This window comes from Podarcis melisellensis, assembly GCF_964234715.1.
Source record: "Podarcis melisellensis genome assembly, chromosome: 14".
NCBI classification, from domain to species: Eukaryota; Metazoa; Chordata; class Lepidosauria; order Squamata; family Lacertidae; genus Podarcis; species Podarcis melisellensis.
This window is the reverse complement of record NC_138546.1, coordinates 28,420,410-28,426,409: the sequence shown is the minus strand read 5'-3', so window position 1 is coordinate 28,426,409 and position 6,000 is coordinate 28,420,410.

Sequence of the window (6,000 nt, the reverse complement as noted above, 5' to 3'; positions counted from 1 at the left end):
TTAAACCACAGAGCCTAGGACTTGCTGATCAGAAGGTCAGCAGTTCGCGACGGGGTGAGCTCCCATTGCTCGGTCCCTGCTCCTGCCAACCTAGCAGTTCGAAAGCACATCAAAGTGCAAGTAGATAAATAGGTACCGCTCCGGTGGGAAGGTAAACAGTGTTTCCATGCGCTGCTCTGGTTCACCAGAAGTGGCTTGGTCATGCTGGTCACATGACCCGGAAGCTGTACGCTGGCTCCCTCGGCAAATAAAGCGAGATGAGCACAGCAACCCCAGAGTCGGTCACGACTGGACCTAATGGTCAGGGGTCCCTTTACCTATAGTAACAGGAGCATTCATATAGGGCATTTCAAGTGTTCAAATGCACTTCACACAAACATTGTCCCAGGACTCCTTGCAATACCCCTATAAAGTGGGACAATGTTATCCATCTCATTGGTTTGCGTAAGGCCATAGAAATGTGCAGCCAAAGTGAGATTTGAACTGGGGGCTTTGCATGGACATGTGACACACTATCTTGAGTTTCTCTCTGCAGTTTCCTCTCGCCGCAGCTGGGGAAGTATGGCCAAATGAGCAGGCTAGCCATAGATCAGGGCCACACATCTGCATGAACAGGGACAGTGGTGCCTATTGGGTGAAAGGTGTGGAGACCAACAGTAGGGGGAGCCAGAGCCAATAGCAGGCAGAGCCACCTCTGACTACTTGTAGGTAGAGTCAGGTGGGGAGGGGGAAGCTACCTGAAGGCAGACCAAGGTTAAAGGTAAAGGTAAAGGGACCCCTGACCATTAGGTCCAGTCGTGACCGACTCTGGGGTTGCGGCGCTCATCTCGCTTTATTGGTTGAGGGAGCCGGCGTACAGCTTCCGGCTCATGTGGCCAGCATGACTAAGCCGCTTCTGGCGAACCACAGTAGTGCACAGAAATGCCGTTTACCTTCCCGCCAGAGCAGTACCTATTTATCTACTTGCACTTTGACGTGCTTTGGAACTGCTAGGTTGACAGGAGCTGGGACCGAGCAACGGGAGCTCACCCCATTGCGGGGATTTGAACCACCAACCTTCTGATCGACAAGTCCTAGGCTCTGTGGTTTAACCCACAGCGCCACCCACGTCCCTCTAGACCAAGCTTAGAAGGGCTCTGTATGTACTAATGGACCCACAGGGGGCCTTTGTTAGGGCATAAAATTGGACTTGCACATTCACATTGTGTTTTCTTCCAAATAAAATGGGAGCTGTAGCATTCTTTTCTTTGCAGAAACAATTTTCTTTTCTTTTTAAAAATACTCGTCATTTGAAGATTCCCTAATTTAAAGATCAAAATGTTTCAGCTGCAAAGAAAGGCCCCTTCACTTCAATGAAAGGAGCCCCTGAATATGTAGCTGAAGACTCTGCTGAACAGGCAAAAAGTTTCATGTGCATCACATCTAAAGCAGAAGAGGGTCTCTAAGATGCAGCTTCACGGCTGCATTCGGAGTTTTGGACTTTGTCAGTGGTTTGGTGAACACAGTTGCCAATTTGCTGGCTATTTGGACTGGAAAGTGGAAGTTGATATAGAGACAATATGACTGCTTTTAGCAGACTTCACCATACTCCTAAACAGGCTTGCCCAACCCATTGCCCAAATATGTTTTTGGACTAAAATATCTATCAGTCCCATCCAACACAGACCTTCTGGATGGGGCTGGTTGGAGTTGTAGCCCAAAACACCCAGAAGGCACTCGGTTGGGCAAAGGTGCCCTGAAATGACAAGGAAGCCCCCATTTCCTGCCTTGCTTGCAGAATCAGCCCCTCTTCTGCCTGTCATAAATTCCTGTGGCTATTTTGCTATGGAACTTTCAAATGCTTAAAGAAATCCCAAAACAACCATCTAAAAACAAAACACAGTGTGATAATAATAATAATAATAATAATAATAATAATAATAATAATAATAATGTTAAAACTATTTAGGGGTTCACATCCATGAGGAATCCGTTGTTTCATACCAATGGGAAGTCCACATTGGATTAAGTCATCACATTTTTAAGAAAGAAAGAAAGAAAGAAAGAAAGAAAGAAAGAAAGAAAGAAAGAAAGAAAGAAATTTCTACTTGATAGGCTACTGTAATAGCACTAATCAAATGGCACAACGTTTTCCCTTTTAATCAAAGGAAGCAGTGACAAATATTTGTTTACAATATCACAATAACATGATATTAAATTAATAGCAGGTTCATACAGCCCTGGGGATTTGGAGCCAAAACTAGTCTAAAAAGTACGTATTTTGCTTTGGCAATGATCCTTTATTTAAATCTGAGACTTCACATCGCTTACGAAGAGAGAGATCGTGTTAAAAAAACAACAAATAAATCATTGGATGAGGTCGCCCTGACATAGATGTCATCAAGTGATGTACAATCAAAATAAATGTTCATTTTCTTTGTGTTTCTTAGCTATACAGTGTGAACTAAGCCATGTTTGACAGTGTGCTGGTGACAAGATGGAGGAACACCAAATACTGGCTGCATTGAGTCTAGAACGTATTGGATTCACTTATCCCCTCTTCTGGCTGTAGGAACTGGGCCTTCAGAGAGCAGGAGAAGAGGGGGGAGAGCTTCTATTTTGAACAGCAGTTGCTTCCATCAAGGATGCAACACTAGAAACTGCTTCTGAAGGGTTGTGAAGGGGATCAAAGGTTTTTAAAGGGACATGGGTATATGTATAATGGTCTTAAACAGACTTAATGGGTGTTCTCTTGACGTAGGGAATCTGTTCTGCAAAAGGGAACGGGGATAATTAATTTAAACTATGGTAGTCAACATGGTGCACTCCAGATGCTGTCAGACTACATTTCCCATCAGCCCCAACAAACGAGGCCAATGGCTAGGGATGATGGGAGTTGTAGTCATACAACATTTGGAGGGTACCATACTGACTACCATTTTTTAAACTTATATCCCCACTTTCCTCCAGGGAGTTCAGTCCACTTTTTAATTTTTGCACAGAGCCAGGTTAGTCTGAGAGATGTTGGGCTGGACCAGGGTTGCACAGTGAGCTTTGTGGGCGGATAAATATTAGAACTTGGTTCTTTGCAACTTTGGTCCAAGGATGAGGAAACTGTTGTCCCCCAGATGCAATTGGACACAAACTCCCATTGCCACTGACCATTGGTTATGCTGGCTGGGACTCCTGGGAGTTGGAGTCCTGCGCTGCCTGGAGAGCCGCAAGGCTTCCTATCTGGTCACTATGCTATACCACACTGCAGGTGCTGTGCCATAATAGGGAATGCAAACTTGAGTTACGGGATATTGGGGGAGGCCGGTGTGGAGCACATGGAGGTCATTCCACACAGGCATGCTGGTGGCAGTTCTGCCATGCATGCCTCCTATCTCCCTTACTTGTGCTTACATTCCCTATTCAGGAATAATCCCTGAAGAGGGCTTCTACAACGAGGATTTCTGAGGAATTCCCAGGGCTCATTTAGACAAGGGCTTTCACAGAGCAGGAAAGCATCTGCCTTGCATTCAGAAGGCTCCAGGTTCAGTCCCCAGCGGCCTCTCCAGGCCGAGAATGTCCTCTTTCTGAAAGCCTGACAGTCAGTATATAGTGAGCAAGATGGACCAAGCATCCGACTTGGGAGAAGGAAGCTTCCTATGGTCCTAGGATCCCTGGGAAAGAGCCACAGCTGGTGCTAGATATATATTTATTGGGTAGATCAGGGATAGCCAACAACAGTGCCCTGCAGATATTCTCCGACAACGACACCCACCATTCTCTATTTTTTGTGAGGGTGAAATGCTCGCTTGAGGCCACACGGGCCAGGCTGTTTTTGAAAGAGGAGTGACACCCTTTTCTCCACTCCCTAGTCTCTCTCTCTCTTACTGCACCCTGCCACCACTGCAGTGGTTTGCCCTCCTCTCCTGTTGCCCAGTTCTGAATAAACTGCTCACAAAAGCAACAGACCTATTCACGGACAGTTGACGCTTGTGCTGTCCTCGTAGGGTGATATTTACACTTTTTAATGTACATAAGCAAAACAGTTGATGGATGGGAAGTAGGGGGCAGTGAGGGAGCTGCCAGCTGATCCCATAGTGCTGGTACTCCTACTGGAGAATTTGGGGTTTTGCTTTGTGTTAATCAGCTTATTTTAAAATACCTTAAATACCCATTGTTACCGTTAGCTGGTTTCCTCCCCCTCATCACCACACGGCCCTCTTTGATTTCTTCTGCTTCTTTTTCAAACAAATCATTATTATTTTCAAAAGAACCTTTTTTTCGATTCTTCTTTTCATCGCCATATATAAAAATAGCTATTGGAATTATTTTTAAAAAAATGAAACAAAACATGAAAATGGAAGTGGCTTCTCTGGAGGATAAGGAGGCAGTCCACAGGATTCCTGCACACATCGTTTGCTCCTTCCATGGAAGAGATGCAGGGAGCTCCTACAGCCCAAAGGAGCCCCATAGGCATTTCACAGAGTCCTTCCGCCCATCTCAATGGACTTAGGGGAGAGGGAGATCTTTCCCCTTCCTCTCTCTTCCTGACAACGGTCACATCAGAGGGGCTCCTCATCCTTTCTTCCATAACCTTACGGCTGCTTCGACTACTTGTACTGAGGTAGGTCACCAGCCTAGAGAGAAAACACGCTACATTCTAAGGCTTCAGATATGAGGTCTATAACCAGCTGTGCCACCACCGGTGACCTAAAGAGCAACCGCCAGATTTGGAGAAGACATCTCCACAAGGAGAGAAGCTGGCTGCTGAGAAGCTCAGCCAGCAGCATCAAGTGCTTTGAGGCTTGGCAGAAGATGTCCACCTTTTAGCAAACAGGTCTGGTTCACATGGACACACACTTTTGATAGCATGTGTGCTAAAACTGGAACGAAGAACAAGCCTGTTGCATCAGGCCAATGACCCATCTAGTCCAGCATCCTGTTCTTACAGTGGCCAACCAGATTGGCACCACCTCAATTCTGTCCCTCCCCCAAAAATTGACACACACCTGTGCAGCATGCCACATTTCGGGTGAGAAATGGTCAGTGCTAAAGCTCTGCATGTATATAGTCTCCTGCTCAAATTCTAGCATCTGCAGTTAAAAATCTCTCAAACTGGAGGGCTCCTCTCTGCCTGCAATCTCCAGGAGACAGGGCAGAGTGGGCTTGGCTTGATGGCTTACAGAAGGGAGAAACTACAGCTCATCCCAAGCATGTATGGGGAGGGCCATAGCTCAGTGGCAGAGCACTTGCCTTGCATGCAGAAGGTCCCTGGTTCAATCCCCAGCACCTCCAGTTTCACTTGGGAGTCTGAAACCCTGGAGAGTCCCTGCCTGTTATTGTGGACAATGCTGGGCTGGATGAGCCAATGGGTCTGGCTCGGTATAAAGCATCTCCCTACATTACGTGGGAGTAGATTCCACTGAAACAATACTTTCCTCTTCTGTATAATATATTTAAGGGCAGTAGTTTAGTGGAAGGGCATCGAATTTGCATGCAGAAGGTCCCAGGTTCAATCCCAGGCCTTTCTAGGTAGGGTTGGAAAACACCTGTGTCAAACCCCAGCGAACTGCTGCCAGTCAGTGTTGACAAAGCTGAGCAAGACGGACCAATGGTCTGACTTGGTATAAGGTAGCTCCTTCTATTTCTATATTTTACAGGCCCTTCGTTCAGTTGCAGAGCCCTTGTTACGCATGCAGGAAGCCCCATGTTCAACCTTGGTTGGAGCATCTCCCACCACGAAGGATCTCTGGTACCAGGAGAAAGACTCTTTTCACCTGAGGAGTTGCTCCAAGACAAAGGAAAAGGGTCATGGCTCAGTGGTGGAGCATCTGCTCTGCATGCAGAAGGTTCCAAGGTTTAATCCCTGGCATCCCCAGGTAGGTCTGGGAGGGACCTCTGTCTGGAACATCTGAGTTCTGCCAGTCAGTTGAGAAATACTGGGCTAGATGAATCACTGGTCGTATGTGGCATAAGGCAAGAACTGGACGTTGGGAGTGTGGATTCCACTGACCAGCCTTATGTACAAAG